This window comes from Gallinula chloropus (genome assembly GCF_964237585.1).
Source record: "Gallinula chloropus genome assembly, chromosome: 14".
NCBI classification, from domain to species: domain Eukaryota; kingdom Metazoa; phylum Chordata; class Aves; order Gruiformes; family Rallidae; genus Gallinula; species Gallinula chloropus.
Window position 1 is genome coordinate 18487369 of NC_140099.1, and position 18866 is coordinate 18506234.

At 44.3% G+C, this 18866-nt stretch overlaps 1 protein-coding gene across 1 annotated transcript in view; it reads left to right on the forward strand.

Moving 5' to 3' along the window:
* The window catches only part of ITPK1 (inositol-tetrakisphosphate 1-kinase), a gene marked incomplete at its 5' end in the record, with an annotated part of 145931 nt that overhangs the window by 91299 nt on the left and 35766 nt on the right, over positions 1 to 18866 (forward strand). The gene's annotated exons all lie outside the window — the stretch shown is intronic.

Here is an 18866-nt window from a genome sequence, read left to right on the forward strand (position 1 = left end):
TTATAGGCTCGCTTTCTGCCAAGAACACCTGCAAATAGATGCCTCATTGCCTTGCTGCAAGTGTGTTGTGTGTTCACTCACTGCATTTTAATTGCTGTCTGAAAACTCATGTACATGCACAGAGGGATGTCATTGGAATTAATATTCTCTGTGACTGGAAGACCTTTGTCCAAAGTGCATCAGCTCACGGCGGTGTTGGAGGTGGCAGTGCTCTGCACCCCAGCTGTCAGCACTCAGTGGGTCTCAGCCCTGCTCTGTCAGATTGGAAAGACTCTGGGACTTGTGATGCAGGGGGGTGTCACCTGACATCTTTCTCATAAAAGCTCATTCGTTCGCCTAGGAGGGGATTGACAGAGGGACAGGGACATGTTGGTGTTACAATAAAGAAGCCCTGGCTTTGAAATTTAAAGTAGACCACTGCTTCAAAAGGACTAATCCTGTCCAGAGAGAGACAGCAGGAGAAAAAGCTGGAAGTCCCAGAGGGAACCTAGCATCTCCTCTCTTGTACCATTGCTTGCTTTTGCTAACTTCAGGTAGTTTAAAGAGGATTTTCCAAGGTAAGGCTGCTGAAAGTTAGGCATTTCATAAATAGAATATATGAGCGGAGTCTCCTTTCCCTTCCTTCCTCTCCTCACCCTTCCCAGGTTTTCATTATTTTGAGCTGTCAGCTCTGTCCCAGCGTAGGTAGGAGGGACCAAAGAGCTGGGGCCCCCTGTGGAAATGATGGCCACAGTCCCTGTTCCTTCAACTGGGATTGGCAGTCTGCTGGCCTGCTGCAATCTGGCTTGCAAAGATATATCAGCTTGGTACTGTTCAACCTGACTGCAGTCCAACAGACACAGAGCCCAGAGAAAAATATAGAAAATACTGTTATCATTTTGTCTCACAGCGTGCCAGCCAGAACTTCTTGAACCAACAAACAGTCTTCATCTTGATCCTAGTAGTCTTGATGATGATCACTGAGCTTTCAAAACAAGCCTGTCTGTTACCTTAGATGTTGCTTTTGGGTGCACTTAGGTTTAATCTTTAAACCTTGTGTGCTTTTGTGGCCAGATATATGGAATTTGCATCCCACTTTCAGTCTCCTTTTCTCTTTGCTTATAAAATTCTAAAAAGAAATGAGACTGGACCTGTTATCCACTTACTGCATACCAGTTTTGGAAAGTTGTTATGCATCTACAGGGATAACTTCAAAGCATCTTTGCACTTCTTAAAGCTGAAAACATGGAAAGGTTTGTAGCTTCTGTGAATTAGGGTGTGTGTGTGCTGAGGTGTATCTGAAGAATGACCTAATCTGCTTTCATGGGATAAAGATACGAGCCATGACTGCACTCCCTTGTCATGGGGCATTCCTAAGACATCTCCAGTTTGAGTTTTAAGAACAGAGCATGGATGAATTATTGAGGATTACTGTCTCTCTAAAATTAGAAAAGGAGGAACAGCGATTCTTCTTGTCGTGAGGAAGTCTTCACTGAATAAACTGGATGTTTTAAATTCCAGCACAGTTGTGTTTCAAGTTACTCTGGTCCTCTTGAGCAGAAATTTCCTTGGCTGGCATCCAACAACAGAAGATAGTTTCCCAAGTATCTGACTGCAAGAAAAAGTAAGGAAGGGGCAATGAAAGATAAATTGCTCACAATATCAATGTAAAACATCACTGGGTTTTTGCAGCAAGTGGCTTTTTTTCCCCTGATGTCTCTACTTATATTGTCATAAGTTCAGAGGTCAAGAAATAGCACCTTTCATCTGAATTGGAAACCAGGACTCAGCTGGTAGAACATTATTCCAGTTCTGGTGTGATGTGTTCATGTCACTTCTGCAGCTGAAGCAGTTTATTTTAAGATGTGTTACAGTAGTCTAGCATGGACAAGAAAAGTAGCTTGCCTCACATTTCCTCAGACAAGTATCTACCCAACATGCAAGACCCTTGTTTAGATTCTAATTTCTCCTCATGAAGAGCCCAGCAGGATCTTAAGGCTTTATCAGGGTAACATGGGGTCAGCTGGTGATAACAGGACCTGAGAGATCCATGAAGGGGATGCTTTCCCTTACCAGGGTCATTAACATCCAGTCTAAAAGCACTATCAGCTCCTGTTTCAGTTATCTGCTAGTTTTGTGTAATTGTTATGACACCTGAGTGTGTCATCAAGGAAAATAATGAAAGTTTGGGTGCCTTTATTTTCCTTGATGTCAGTAGTTGGTTCTGGCTCATTAATTTTCCAAGTGGCTTTCTTAAGTTAGGGCAGAAGAGGCTGCAAGTGGAAAGACTGATGAGAGGTACTTGAGATGATCTGAGTTCCTTGTATAGTTTACAATTGTGTGGAGCCAAACCTTGATGGTCAGTTGCCTGACAGTCTTCCTAGACAAGGTCATTTACTTGTGGCCATCATTTGATATGCCACACCACTAGGCTCTTGCTTTTCCTCATGCTTGGTATACCCTTCTTACAGTAGTGATTGGAAAGTGCTGATTTTCTGTGGGTTTCTGATGTGTAAAGGTTGCATATGGGGTGGAGGTAGGGTGCATGCCTAGGCTGGTATGGAGACAGCTCTTCTGTAGTGTCAGTAATCACAGTTCAGGTCACTATACTTCATTTGTGTAAAGGAAACAAAACCAATTCTGCAGGATGCAGCTTAGCATCATGAAAACAGCAAGATGCTAGGCTGAGAAGAAAGAGTAGTAGTGCTAGAGGCCTGTGTTGCACCTTTCATACTCGGTTTGGTGGGCAGCATGTATGTGGAGCATGTTTCAGAACTCATGGCATTTGTAGGGAAGTAAGCAGCTTGTTTGGTTCCATACACTGAGAGTGAAATACTGCTTGTTAAATTGGGTTAAAATAGTCTGAATAGTGGGAATTGTGTCCCCCAAACAGCCCTGTATGGCTGTGTTGCTCCAGTTGCCTTCAGGCTTTCTGGCCTATTAGAGTTCTTCAAAGCTGTCAGCTAGAGCTTGGACAGCAGAGCACAAAATGAAAAAATAAATTCAGTCCTCAGAGGGCAGATGTTAAGTAAACTGAAGCATCAGAAAGTGTGAGACAGAGACGGAAACCAGATAAACAAACTGCTTTCAATGTGACAAGTCAAGCATCCCATACTAGTGGTCTTCCAGGACATTTATTAATAACTCTGGAAAAGGCAGATGAACACAGGATGGCAAATTTTTCAGATAAGTCCAAATTGTTTAGTTTCTTTCCAGGCAATGGGAGAGAGCAATATCAGATGAGTCCACCAAAAGTCAGCCAGCAGTCAGCATGATGATAGATCCATTTTATTGCAGTCTCTTGGGCCCATAAAGAAATAATATGGGCAGCTCATGATTGCTAACTTCTGCATTGACTCACTGCTCAGGAAAGACCTCGGCGTCACAGTGGGTAGCTCACTGGAAACTTCTGTCCCCTCTGCCTCAGTAGTCAAAAGAGAACATGCCAAGAGAACCAAACAAAAAGATTATGGTGGCCAAAAATAGCATTGAAGATACTGAGCATACAGTTACGGAAATAAAGCACTTTCTTTCCCCCAAAGACTGTTTTCAGTTCTGCTTTCCTGGATTTAAAAATACTCATTAGAAATTAAAGGAATCCTGGAGAAAAGGGACGTGGCTGTTGCCAAGGCCACACAGAGGCAAAGTGAGATTAACCTGGGGCTAGCAGAGGTTGGACAAAACCTGTGCAAACAAAATACGAATAAATGGAGAAATGTTCCCCTTTTTCTCTTTCCTGTCATGCCAGGGTTCCATTGAGTATCTGTGCAGATGCCATAAAACACCAACTAAGGTCATTTTCAGGCTGAAAAAAATAGCAAACATTCACAGCTAGGTTCAAAAGGTTTACAAACCATTGTGATTGGGGGTAGATGGTACTGACTGAAACTCCATTTATAAAGTCTGAACTCCATAACAGAATCATAGGGGTTGGAAGGGACCTCAAGAGATGTTTGGGTCCAACCCCCTTGCCAAAGATGGTTCCCTAGGATATAATGCACAGGTCGGCATCCAGACGGGGCTGGAATCTCTCCAGAGAAGGAGACTCCACACCCCCTGGGCAGCCTGTCCCAGGGCTCCCTCACCCTCACTGGGAAGTTCTTCCGCAGATTGGGGGGGAACTCCCTGTGCTCCACCTTGCAGCCATTGCCCCTAGTCCTGTCCCCACAGACACTGAAAAGGGGCTGGCTATTTCCCCCTGTATTGGGGGACAATATATATTCCCTTTCCTCTGATTTGAAGTCCACTGCCAAGTAGTAGAAATGGAGATGACACAGTAACAGCTGAACTGTGGTCTTATTTGGTTTGATAATTCTTGTGTTTGTTTCTCTTCTCCTGAGAAGGAAGAATGGCTAAAACTACTGGGATTATTTACAGCATTTTGTAGTTGTACATAACTTTTAAAGTTGGTACAAATAGTACTGTTTTAGCACTTAGTACTGTTCACACATCATGCCTTGTGAATAAAGTCTTTGGATTCTATATTAATTGTTATAAGCACTCTACACGTTAAACGGGAACTTCAAATACAGCCTGACATGTGAAGCTGTTGTCCTTACAGAAATGTGGCTGGATGATATGATTATGACTGCTTTTCTTTGATAGCTCTCTTTTGTGTTGTATTAAAGCCCACACAAGACCTGTAGAGCAAGGCAGGGGGGTGTACGGGAGGGGACAGAACCACGGCATCACCGGTAGACACTCATCATGCATGGCAAGGACTTAACAGTACTGAACACCCTTGAAGACTCTCTGTTAGCACCTGTTCTACTACAGGATCAGGCAGGTCATCCTCCAGATCACATTGGTGCGTTGCCTGGGACAGGGCATTACTTAGCACACTGGGATTCTCCACTTTTACAGCTTGTTTTCTTTCCTCCCTCGCTGCCTGGCGATACCCTGAGGAAGACTGACCGGTTGGAAAACTCATCTCCCATGGAAATATGAAGGTGATTGAACAGATAGTGTTTCACTGGGCTTACCCTCCTGGCTGCCCTAACAAGCCTGCTCCGTGATCAGAATAGCTGCAGCTTTTCCCCTTGCTGCAGCTCAGCTGCCAGCTTCCTTAGCATCTGCCAGGGCAAGGAGGGAAGTGACTGCTCAGCTGTTACTCAGAGTGTTAACCATAGATGCGGCGTTGGGATTCCTACGCGAGGCGAGTGTTCATATGCCAGTTCCTTCTGAATCAGCTGGGGGATATCGTATGGGTGTTTGGTTGCCTGCCAGGGAGCAGCCAGTAGTGAAATCTCTCCTTCAGAGACTCAAAGTGTCAGTCTTGCAGACCTCTAACCACCATGCATCTGTACTGATGTAGCACTTGTAGATACTGTGAATGAGGTGCTTCTTTTGAGCAAGAGGTGCTGTGAAGGCAGCGGAAGATGTTAACGTTCAGGAACAGCTTTTTCCTTTCTGATTTGTACTTTATTCATGTTTGAAGGTCCACTAAGAGCTTGGTCATTTAAAAAATTTCAGCTTCAGCGAAGTAATTCTTCACTTAAAACTGAGAGCTTATTTTATGACACCAGCTCACCTAATTGCTGGTGTCTTGACAAAAATGCCCATCCAAGTAAGTAGTAGGAATGGTGAATATGGGCCCCAGCCTGTGCTAAGTCCTGGTTTATATCTAATACAGTTAATCTACAGGCAGCATTGTGGGTAAGGTGTAGGTTAATATGGCTCTGAGATTTCAGGATCTGTAATGCCAGTGCAGTTTCATTTCAGCCATATCTTCAGGAACACTTGTGTTGTTCTGATGCTCCGGTTTGACTTGCATAACCTGATGCTTCTGAAGAAATGCAGTGCGTGGAGCCTCAGGGCCAGGAACCAGGCATTTTTGGTCTCTGTTGTTGAGATTCAGGGCCTTGATGACAGATGTACTTACAGCTTGATCTCTGAAATGCCAGCCAAATTTCCCTGCTTCACCAGGGGAACCTTTTGAGAGTTAGTCAGCACTTCTGAAGCCTGTGAGCATGCTGTTTGAATACTGAGAGAAAGGGGTAGTATGATTTTTGGTCATAAGGCTACTGCAGTGCTGGAATTAACTACTGGAGTAATTATGAACCTCCTGTACTGGAGGTTTTAGGAACAGGTTAAATAGACGAACATCTGCCATTGTTGGTGTTTGGAGCATTTAATCTTGTCAGGATGTAATGAGACTGGGGTAGGTAACCTTTCCAGACCAGTATTTTCTGATGTTGGTTGTCCTTCAGAAAAAACATCAGCTCCTGACAGCTTAAGCCAGGGGGAGCTTAATGAAGTCTCACTGAAATTGTTAATAGATGCCTGTCCTGTGCAGGGTCAGCACAGCGGGAGACCGGGGCTGGGATGAGAACTGAGCAGTCCAGATAGCTGTGGGCTCCCACGGGGGCACAGTCTCCGTGGGTCAGGGCAGCCAGAGCTGAATAGGTTTGTGCTCCCTTACAAAAAGCAGTATGTTGTAGCAGGAGGGGGTCACAGTGACTTCTGGGCTGAAGCTGGCATGGGTCTGCAGTTGTTGGGGTGCTGCGAGAGGAGCTGTGGACTGGCTGCACCTGTTCATGGGGACATGGCACAGCAGGAGCCAGTATTTCTGCCCTGGTAAAGAAATCTGTGGAATGAGTTTGTCACTTGCTGCACTAGGGTGAGGCAGTTGAGCGATGCATTCCTGAGTCAGCAGGCTCCTTCTTGCCTCACGGCGCGAGGCAACCGCACATTAAATCTAAAGCTATAAATTGTATAATTTGCATAAAATATCAGGCAGAGAAGCACAATGGGACAGATGCTAATTGCTGATTTGGGAATCCTCACAAGCATTTGCTAGGAGATAAACTGCAGTTACTTCAGTATTGGGCAATTAGTGTTGGTTTTCTAGAAGGAGAGAAGTGTATCACACCAACTGGTGGCTTGTACTGTGTAATTTGCTGATGTTATTGTTGCTCTTGGGGACAGTTTTTTAGTTCCTATTTAAGAAAATATTTTTAAAACCCCTGCTAGTTCTGGCAGGAAGGCAGATGCAGTTTGGGAGGGTGTCTCCACCGAGAAAGCTAGTTCAAATGCACCTTCCTTGTGTTTTGCTGCAGGGGAGTTAAATCTGCCATAAATTCCGTGGCGTTCCACAGAACTGTTGTAGGTCATGGAGCAGGTACGCCACAGTGAACATGAGGTTTTGTTTGGTTGATTGTTGCTGCCTTTCCAACCTGGAGTCTGGTATGAGTTTTAGGGGTAAAATCTACTCAGACATTTTATTGCAGTTATCATGAATTTTGACAGAGTTTCTAATCAGTTGTTAGGCTGCCAGTTGAATCACTAAATCTTGAAATGTGTTTATCTAGGTAGCAGAAGTGCTTAGGGGAGTGGAGAGTTCTAAATGTGCTGATTTCTGTAGTCAATCTGTGTGTTGTGTCTTCCAGCACCACCCCACAATGTTTGTATGCCTTCCCATTTTATGAGCTGTTTATGAAATACAGATAGATCTCTAAGTGTGATGCTTCCCCTCAAGGTCCTGTGCTGTGGGAAAGTAAATGTCCTGGACACCAGAGCTAATTGCTTTTGGTTTTCAGTATTTTGTAAGAATATAAAACTAGAAGTGATCAGAAAAATATCCATTTATTTTTCACTGGAGAAATTGTCATTTATAATGAACCTAAAAAGGAGAGTGCCAGTATATTTGAGGCTTCAAAACTGAGAGAAGGAAACAGAGGAGAATCTCTCCTCTGTTCTTCCCCTTCCTCTCCCACCCTTACTCCATAGCTTCCTGGCCCAAGAGTCCCTGCAGGAAAAAGGGACTTGTTCTTTTGGACACCTGTGTGAGGTGAGAGTAAAGGAGCTTTGCCTCATGCTTCACTGAAAAGCATCTTGCTTCATACCTGTGACGAAAGCCTGAGCCCTGTTGCAGGCAGTTTGGCTTGTGCATTTGTTTTGAGCTTAATGCTGAGGACTTTCTATAGCTGTAAACTGGTTATATGCAAATGTAAAACACAAGCTGTGCTCACACTAGTGAGGGGCTGGGGTTTTAGGAGAGTCCCATCTAGGAGGGAGTCTGAGGGCTTGTCTGCATTAGGTGTGTTGCATTTCATTCCTTCTGATGAACGACAGCTCTAATGTGGATGCTCTTACACAACTTCCTGCGTGGGAGAAGGGTTGAACTGTACCAGAAGAAAGCACCTTTATAGTCAGTATAACTACATCTGTGCAGGTGCTGGGGCAGGGTTACCATTCCAGGTGGTAATTGCACCTCTAGCAGGAACTGCTCCATGGATGCAGCTCTTTGCAAGTGTACACCTGTCCTGAGCCAAGATCACGCCATGCTTTGCCCATTCCCTCTTGCCTTGCCCCTTAGAGTGTTTATTTTCAAAGACTGTTGTGAATTAGGACAACTCCTTTGTGAAATAGGCTGAAGATGTGTAACCAGTGTGATTGTTTAGGTGAGAAGCTTTAAAAATTGATTATGTAACCAAGCAGCTGAAACAACCATTTGGTACCTGAGCCAGATACAGGCAAATGTTGCTCTTTGGAGGACCTTACATGGTGGTTTTGTGAAGCTTTGTCTGCCTGTTACTGGCTTCATGCACCAGACACAGCAGCAGTAGCCACCTAAGCAATTGCTGAGGGAAAAGATAGGGAGTAGCTGAAATAGGTTCAAGGAGTGGTATGTATGTGCCAGTGAGGCTGCTTACCTCTCCCAGAACACAAAACAGAGTGAGCAAGACAGGCAGATTGGTCACACACACCAAACCCTCCTTTATTTTGTTCTTCCTACAAGGAAATTGGACTTTCTGTGTTAGTTCAATATCTGGGCTTATCAACACATACGACATAGCCAGGCTTATCAAGTCCCAGCCCGCCTGCTGTAAGCACTTTATCATCTGGCCTATTCCAGAAACCCAGGGTGAGCCAGTAGGAAGTTTTCTACCTTCCTGGAAAAGACCTTCAAGATCGTCGTGCTTAACTGTTAAACTAACACAGCTGTGGCCACCAATAAACCATATCCCCAAGCATCACATCTACATGTATTTTAAATACCTCCAGGGATGGTGACTCCACCACTTACCTGAGAAGCCTGTTCAAATGCTTGATAACCCTTTCCATGAAGAAATTGTTCCTCATATCCAATCTAAACGTCCCCAGTGGAACTTGAGGGCATTTCCTTTCCTCCTGTCACTTGTTACCTGGGAAAAAGAGACCAGCACCTACCTGGCTACAACCTCCTTCAGGTAGTTGTAGAGAGCAATAAGGTCTCCCCTCAGCTTCTTGTTCTCCAGGTTAAACAACCCCAGTTCCTTCAGCTGCTCCAAACCCTTCACCAGCTTGTTTGCTCTTTCTTTGGACACACTTCAGCACCTCAATGTCTTTCTTGTAGTGAGGGGCCCAAAACAGAACACGGTGTTTGAGGAGTGACCTCACCAGTGCCCAGTACAAGGGGACTTCCCTGGTCCTGCTGGCCATGCTATTTCTGATACCAGCCAGGATGCTGTTAGTGTTCTTGACCACCTGGGTATTTTCAGCTGGCTGTTGAGCAGTAACCCCAGGTCCTTTTCCACTGGGCAGCTTTCCAGCCACTCTTCCCCAAGCCTGTAGTGTTGCATGTGGTTGTTGTGACCCAAGTATAGGACCTGGCAGTCACCCTTGTTGAAGCTCATAAAATTGGCCTCAGCCCATTGATCCAACCTGTCCATGTCCCTCCAGAGAGCCTTCCTACCCATTTAACTCCATTCACCACAACACCTTGGGCCTGGCCATCAAGCTTTTTACGCATCCAGACCATGAACAGCTACTTTCTCCAGGGTAATGCTGTGAGAAATAACAAGGTTTAACTAAAGGTCTCACTAAATTCTAGGTAGGCAACATCCACAGCCTTTCTCACATGCACTGAGTGCATCCCCTTGTCATAAAAGGAGATCAGGTCAGTCAAGCAGGACCTGCCTTTTGTAAACCCATACTAGCTGGGCCTGATCACCTTGTTGTCCTGCATATGCTGTGTGACGGCACTCCACGGGATTTCCTCTGTAACCTTCCCTGGCACAGAGGTTAGACTGACAGGCCTGTAGTCCCCAGATCCTCCTTCCAGCCCTTCTTTGAGATGGGCATCATGTTTTTAACCTCCAGTCAACCATGACCTCCCCAGCTGGCCAGGACTGCTGATAAACAATAGAAAGTGGCTCAGTGAGTAGTTCTGCCAGCTCCCTCAGTACCCTGGGGTGGATTCTGTCTGGCCCTGTAGACTTGTGTGTGTCTAATCAGTGTAGCAGGTCGCTAACCGTTTCCCCTTGGGTTATGGGGGATTCATGCTGCTCCTCATCCCTGTCTTACAGCTGTTAGGTGGCTCAAGAACCTGGCTACTCAAACAGTTGATAATCCCTTCTACTTTCAAGTCCAAAGTGATTCACAGTCGAATTAACCCACAAAAAAAAAGTACCATCTTCTTTTAATACCAATTTCTGTCAGCATTGGCCATTTCACCTTTAATTAGAGACTTGAACCTTGGCAGAAACAAAATTCAGCTTATACTGAGACAGAGCTCATAATAGGCATTTACTGGGAGAGAATCACATCTAGACATGCAAATACTTCTCTGAATTTGGCAGTACTTGGCTTATTTTTCCTATTTATATCTTTGACTTACCACAGGATTTTATTCTTAAGACAAAAAAAATCATTCCCAGTTCTCTATGCAATCCTAAAAACACTTTTTTCTTCTGTTTTAGGAATAGGAAAGAGTCCTTAAACAAAATTTATCTCCTCAATGTAAAATATACCCAGTTATAGGTATATTTTTAACCACCTAAGTTAGTGAATTGCATTGGATCATTAGTGTCTGCTTAGTTGAAGTGAAAGAAAAAGCCTGCCTGGAACTGAATAGTAAACCAAATGCATTTCACGTTGAATTTAACGTGTCTCATCATATGCAGCTGGTTTTGATCTGTTTTCCTTCTGTGGTCTCATGCAGCCCTTGTTTTTTTGTATTATTTTGTCCAAGAGAATTTCTTTTAATAACTTTCCATACTTGGTTTGCCTCTATAGGAAAATTCATTTTTCCCTTCATAAAGGTAGATCCACATGCACTGAATGTTTATTCAGGCTCCCAGGGAAGGTTGTTTTCTTTGAAACCTAAATGTAAGTAGGCTTCCTCTGCTCCTTTTAGGACTTTAAAAAGCAACTGATTTTTTTTCCAAACATTTTGTGGTTTGTTTTTTTTCTGGTAATGTGATTTTTTTTCATTCTATATACCATGTACTGCAATTTCTGAAGACTAAGGTGTTGATGCATGGCTTTAGTGACTGTAGGGTACATAGTTAGAAACTGGGAACTGCACCATCGTTATCTCCATTAGAGCAAGGGTATTGTGTCATCCAGGAAGGTCCAGAGAGAGATTTGAAGTTGTTAAAGACAAACCAGTAGAACCACCCCACTGTGTTAGGGTTTGAAAGGCTTGATCCTGTTCCAAGCTTTTCCAGTCGTTCCTGGACCCCCTTGTTTCATGCCTCTGTCCTTCACAGAATCACAAGGTTGGAAAAGACCTTTAAAGATCATCAAGTCCAACCATTCCCATCCTAAGCAAAACCATATCCCTGAGCACCTCATCTACCCTTTTTTTAAATACATCCAGGGAAGGTGACTCAACCCCCTCCCTGGGCAGCCTGTTCCAGGCCCTGACAACCGTTTCAGTAAAAAATTTTTTCCTAAAATCTAATCTGATCCTGGCCTGGCACAGCTTGAGCCCATTGCCCCTTGTCCCATCTCCTGTCCCCTGGCTGAAGAGACCAGCGCCCACCTCTCTGCACCCTCCTGGCAGGGCACTGGAGGTGGGGAGAAGGTCTCCCCTCAGCCTCCTCTTCTCCAGGCTGAACACCCCCAGCTCCCTCAGCTGCTCCTCAGAGGATTTGCCCTCCAGCCCCTTCCCCAGCCTGGTTGCCCTTCTCTGGACTTGCTCCAGGACCTCAATGTCCTTCTTGTAGTGAGGAGCCCAGAACTGGACCCAGCACTCGAGGTGCAGCCTCACCAGTGCCAACTCCTATTTGTTTGGTTTGAAACTTCTCCAAGGGAATCACTACCTCTTACCATGTGCTTTGCACCGTGCTCAAAATACTCACCTTCCAACACCATTGTAATAGGAATGATCCTGTGATGTAAGGGGGAAGCAGTAAGGCTTCCACCGTGTCTGCACAGCTTTCAGTCATAACTGCATGCAAAGGAAACACTTTGAAACAGCATTTAGTGAAAGCTGAATTCTGAGCTATGACCTGGTTTCTTTAAACATTCAGGTTTCGTCATTACTTTGAAGCCTGCAGTATCTGATGCTAAAAATACCCAGTGCTGAGCTTCCCACGTGTAGGTAGTTATATAAATCTTGCCATAAATAATACTTGTTCACTCGATCATTATAGAAATGTCTTGACATGCAGTTCATAAGGGATTTGCTCAAAGCAAACCAAAATTGAGTAGAAAAACACAGATTAGAATGAGAGTTCCTAGACCTATTTAGATCCTGCTTTTATAGCATCCTTTCAATCATTTCATGACTTAGTTTGTCATTTCTCCAATATCTAGACAAATCTGAAGAGGGCTAAGGAGAATCCTGCTTAATTCTTCATTCATCTGTGAAATGTGAAGGGAAACCTCACACCCTGAAAGGGTTTAAGCAAAATACCTTAATAGTCTGCCATTGTGCTACGAGCATGAACACAGGGTTGAATCCTTCAGTCCTGTGCAGTTTGGATTTCACAGCCACTTTGTAGAAGTGCTTCAGACTGTAAAACCGAAACACTGAGTAGTGTGAAAGTTTGGTTGTTCTCTAATTTCTGGGAGAAGTTATTCCATAGCCATTTTATTTTATAAGTGGGAGGGGGAAAAAAGCACTGGTGAACTGTTGGTTTGTGAGGCAGAGTTCTTCAGGCTGGCAAAAGCTGTGCTGTAGTCAGTCTCCTGAATCCAGGTATCTGGACTAAACACCAGGGTTCTGTTTCTGTACTGAAAAATTCTGGGCACAGGAAAGTCCAAGTGCATTTGAGCTTTAAAAAAACCACAGCAATGCAAAATTGGAGATGAACTGGGGTTATCTGGGCTGTGGGCAGTTATGAACAATAATAACTCTTGGGTTTCATGTGTAACTTGCAGGTGTCAGTATAGTAAAGCACAGATGCAAAGATTAGTGTTGGTTCAAGCTTCTACTAAGCAAACTGAAGTGAAGTCAGTGAGATGGGAACAAGTGGAGCAGCTGAGCTCCGAAAGAGTAAGTGGCAGGCATTTGCCAGAAAGTCCTATGGGGATCTCAGGATTGATTTAATTAGGAAGTGAATGTTTTGGCTTAATTCTCAGAAATGAGCAATCCCTACTTGCATGAATCCCAGTTTTGCCTTAGGTTGTTCTGTCAAGTGATGGATGTCATCAGTGTGCGGTCCGCCAGCCCTTCAGCCCGACTGATCGCCTTCGTGTCGCTGACTTTACTCCTGCACACCCTGTTTCAAGCTGAAAAGTAAGACTCCAAAATAAATCATTGTGGCAGAAACTGCTGTGAATCTTGTTTCCACAGAGAAACGAAACAGCAGCTTCTTAGACTTATCATGGCCAAATTCTGTAGAGCCTAATTCAGACCTTACAATAAACCTCCAGAGTAAAGAAAACACCAGTGCACACAACAGCGAGGCAGGAATGCTCAGGCAGCTCTGGAGGGCTGAGACCTCTCTCCCACAGAGGGTGATGGGTTTCTTCGTGCCCAGCTCCTCCTGTCCCTGAAAGGCCAGCCTGCCTGTCCCTAGCACCCTGCAGAGCCTAGTTGTGCTAGAGCACTGGAATGGGAAGGAACACACATTGATTTTAGGAAGCTAAAGGTTTTCACTGTTCAGTTTAGAAGTGTGCTGTTTCCTTTGTGGGTCCCAGCTCCCATTCTGTGCTGCCCGTTAGGCGGGCACCATTGTGGTACGTAGCTGGGTTTTGAGTTACCTCTGGTCTGGGGACTCCAGGGTAGTTTATTGTTTTACAGAAGGCAAAAGGCAGATGAATGGAATTACTCTGGGCATCCTAGTTTACCTCCAGGACTTCTCATCCAGCTGATTTGATTCTGACTAACATTTGCAGATCAGATCTGTGAGTTCACTGCCATCTCATACAGAATGATGTTGCGGAAGAATTTAAGTTTTCTGACCTTTTGGTTTTGTCTGTCATGTCTCTGCCTTCCCTTTTTCATTCTGGCTACAGGAGTTCTGAATATATAAGGCTGAGCAGGGATCCATTCCAGGAGTTTCCTCATCTGCTTCCTTTAAAAAGGAGGCAGGGAACATGAGTGAGAGAAGGCAGAATCAGAGCAATAGGAGATTCAGGCTGCTGGTTGTGCTAATAATCATGAGAATAGATTGCTAGTCCTCACGCTGTTTTTTGAAAGGGATATTGCAAAAGAAGTCAGTAATTAAAGTTTAGGCAGTTGGGGGGTTTTGTGAAGCTATTTCAAAACTTCATTAGTCAACACATTATTTGATAGAACTTAATGCTGGCTATTACCAAGCAGAGAGAAAACAAATATTCAGATGTCAGAATTTTCCTGTCAGGGCATGACCATAGCAGTTAGACTTTTAGAAGAACAAACAGTGAAAAAGATATTTAAAAAAAGAATAGCATCTGTTTTCTCTGTCCGTATCAAATAACGTGCTAAAAGAGGATTCTAAGCAAATGAAGCAGTTTTTGACTGTTTATCCTCAGTTCCAGGTGCCACCAATGCTGGAAGCAGCTCTTCTCATACTGCAGCTCTCTTCTTACCCTAGTGAGAAGAAAAACATGATTAGAGAACATCTGCTCTAGTTCAATGGATTGCAGGCATTAAGCAAGGTTATTTGTAAGAGAACCTGAGGCCACCTAATTCTAGGTTGTACGCACATACGAGATTAGAGCATGAATTCCACTGGAGAGTGCTTGTTCTTAGGGAAAAAAAACAACAAAACAGACTAAATGTTCCAATATGTGAATGCAGATGCCTTAGCTACATGCTAAATGTGGGTGCAGAGCTGAACAGACATGTTTGTCTTCTAACTTTCTGGAAATGTGCACGTATTTCCCCCTTCCCATTTTATTATATCTTAGTTGTGCCAGTGCCCCTAGCTGGGGAGGATTTCTGACCTGCTCAATGTGCCATTTTAAAATATTATAAAACTTACTATTTTTTAAAATTAAAATTTTATTTATTATTTTTTTTAAAATATACATTCATTCTACATTGAGTTTGAATTGCTGGTAATAGCCCCTCGTGCCACCAAGCCAGGGAAGGAGAAGTAAATGCAGTGTATGTTCTGTTGATGAAAGCTCTCTCTATAGAGAGTGGGATATACTGGTGACAGCGTGATTGCTTCTCTAGGCTGTTGTGAGTGCTGGTGGCTTGAGCAACACCCACAGTACATGCTATGGCCGTATGCACATGAGGTCTTCCAACTGAACCCCTCCTCTGCTCCATCCCCGAGTGTGCCATTGCTGCAGTCACCTGTCTGCATGGGAATCAGCCCAAGGCTCTTTCAGTCGCTCTTGTCAATGAGGAAATGTGTTTATAGGAGCACCAGGAGGATGGTAGCACAATCCTTGGGGGACTGACAGTGTTTAATAAAATTTTACAAATAAAATTTAATAAAATTTTAGAGTTAGTTTTAGTTTTAATCTTAACGTGAAGTTCATGAATTAACTGGAGTGAAAGTGGGGCTCCAAATCTTACTCATGGCTGAATTAAAATACCTCCAAACATAGCCACAGATGTCTGTGTTCAGGTCATCTGAGTTAACTGCACGGTGTGCATGTGTCCTTCCATACCAGCAGTAGGTCTGTACTTCCCTGAGAGCGCTGTGTTGTGCACAGGGTCTAATGCTTAGTCTATTGATTTTTAGTCCTTCAGACAGTGATGCTTATCTCACCATTGCAGAACACTTCTAGCAAGTAAGAGCAATGAGAAGAGAAACTATTTAGCTTCAGATCCCAATGTCCCCCAAAGCAGCCAAAACCTAAGCGGAATGCACAGTTGAGGAAAGCAGAAAGATCACTTTGCAGCAGCACTTCTTGCAGAAGGAATTGCCTGGCAGCAAGGGAATTGCATCTGACACTATCTAGTTAAAAGTTGTGTGTGTGGTCACTAGACTCACAGAATGGTTTGGGTTGGAAGGGATGTCTAAGCCCATCTAGTTCCACCCACCCTGCCATGGGCAGGGACACCCTCTGCTAGATGAGATTGCCCAAAGCCCCATCCAACCCGGCCTTGAACACTGCCAGGGAGGGGCAGCCACAGCTTTTCTGGGCAACCTGTGCCAGTGTCTCACCACCCTCATAATGAAGAACCCTTTCCTATTATCTAATCTAAATCTACCTTTTTTTTCCTTTTTTTTAGTTTGAAGTCATTACCCCTTGTTATCACTCCATGCCCTTGTAAACAGTCCCTTCCCAGCTTTCCTGTTCCCTTTCCTGTATCCCTTTCCTGTACCCTTTATGTACTGGAAGGTTTCTAGAAGGTCTTCCTGGAGCCTAGTCCAGGCTGAATAAGCCCAACTCTCTCATTTCAGCCAGTCTTCATAGGAGAGGTGCTCCAGCCCTCTGGTCATCTTTGGGGTTTCTTCTGGAATCACTCCCACAGGTCCGTGTCCTCCTTAAATGTTTGGGGATTTTTTGTTTGGTTGTTTTTTTTCCCCTGTCCTCATCTGCCAGCATCTAGACCCCTTCTTTTTCCAATTTGCCTCAAGCCACGTAAAAACCTCAAGTGTTTTATGCGATGTAAGGGGTCCAAGAGACCTGGTGGTAGCCCGGCCTACCTCCATCTTCATCTGCTTTCTCAGGGTTAAATTAAGGCCAGTGTCAGTGCTGGGTTTTGTTGACTGTTGTCAGAAGAGAGGTTATAGAAATTCAGCATCAGTTGTCCCTCAAGCTCTATAAACCATGTTAAATGGGAAGAGCCGTGGGGTTTGAGCGTGAAGAACTTTGCACAAGGAACACTTCTCTTCCACTCGCTGTCCATCCTAACTCACTCTCCTCCTTTCTGCTTCACGGGCTAATCTCTAAAAGTACTTGTGAGCTTTCAAGTTTGATCAGATTGCAAGGAGCAGCCTCTTGGAAGAAGGGATCAGAGAAAGATTAATGCTGCTGGGAACTTGGTGTTTACCGTTTCACTGGTGTGATTTAGCTTTCTCCTTTATACTGATTGTCATTAGGGTTAAATAAATGTCATGGCTTTTAAAAACAGTCCAAAAGAGAGACACTGCTTTGTAGTTTGAGTAGCTGGGCAACTTATCCAGAGTTGAGATAGTGTGCTAATTAAAATGAATGATAATTTAATGTAATAATCCTTATCCTGTAGGAATACTTGTTTGCACAAAATGAAGTATTGCATATGCTAGAGTCAGAGTTTGATCTCGGGGAGGAAAAGTCCATGGGCTGGTGATATGTCACCAAATCTAGTTCAAATAAACCAGACTGTATATTTGCTTTTAATTAAGCATAATATTTGTGTCTGAAGAGTTGCAGTTAAGCTTCAGTAGACAGAGTTGACCAGACAACCACTGTTCCTAAAATAGGATTTATTTGTTATTTTTCTATTACATTTGCTGTTTGAGACATCTCAAGCTGATGGCTGGATAAGATAATACTGGGATGGGTCTGCCATCTGTCACCAGGCTTCCTGAAGCATCCTTTGCCAGCGCTGACCTTTGTGCCCTTACCAAAGGGTTGTCTGTAAGGGGGACATGCCCCTACCAAATTCTTGCTGCCATCCTGCAAACGACTCTCCTGAGAACCAACACCTCTGATGTAATCACTAATTTTTGATTGCTAATTGAAGGGCTGTTACTGAGATTGGAGACATCTGTTTGCTTTGATTGTCGGTCTTACAACATCACTAAATGCTGCGCTTGGCTGTAGTGGGTGAAGTGGGAAGGAGCAGCAGCCACAGCCCCTGTGTTCGCTGTGCAGAGCGCGCTGTGTGTCGTGTTCCAGGGGCAGGTTGTTCCTCTGTCCCAGCTGCATCTCACCATGAGCATCGCATGGTGCAGGAGAAACACACTTTGCCTCCAGGCTGTATCTTTTTCCCAGTGATGGATGGGGTAGCTCTCATTGCCGGGCACGTCTTAGCTCAGAACCACTGCAGCCTCTGAAGTCACAGCTCCTTTTGGAGGTAAGAGGGAGATGGGCCACGGAAGAGAGTTAGGCAGATCTGGTTCCTTTGGTGCTGCAGTGGGCTAGGGATGGCTGTGTAGTCAGCTGAGCACATCTCCTCTGGGAGTGGGCAGACTTGTGTGGAGTTTCTCTAAGAGTCAAAACCAGCGTCTGAGGAGCTTTCTGAGCTCCTCAAGATAAGCCCCAAACCAGACACGTCTGCTGCTGTAAGGCAAAGACAGGAAAACCCCAACCCAGCTACAAAATCAGAGTCTTCATTTAAAGTTAACCTAAAGCTAAAGCTTATTTCCAGCTATATGTTGTTACCTATGTCCTTTATTGGCATTGATGAGAAGAACATGTATAATACAGCATTTTGTATTTTAAACGAAAGTGAAGTGGGTTTTGGGGAGGGGCATACGTGGTGTGTTTGGGCAATGGGGGATGTTAAGCAGACCGACTCCCTGCTGGCATCAGGCTCAAACTTTCCCTGCCTGAATACTGCTGTTTGCAGATTCCTGTCTGGACACGATGGTGGGTGAAAGTCAGGCTCTGACCAGCACTACCAAATCCTGAGCTGGGCCTGCAATGCCTGTTTGGAGCAAGAATCTTCCCCCTCTGTCCTCCACAGGGGTGGGAGGCTTTACATCGGGAGTTAACTGCACAGGTATTAGAGTATCTCTTTGATGATGACCTCTGATTAATTTTCTAAATCACACAAAGGGAATGCGGTATGTTTAATGCTCTCTAACTGTAAGAGCAGCTTCTTACCTTCATTAAAACTATTCAAATGCATTCCCTTC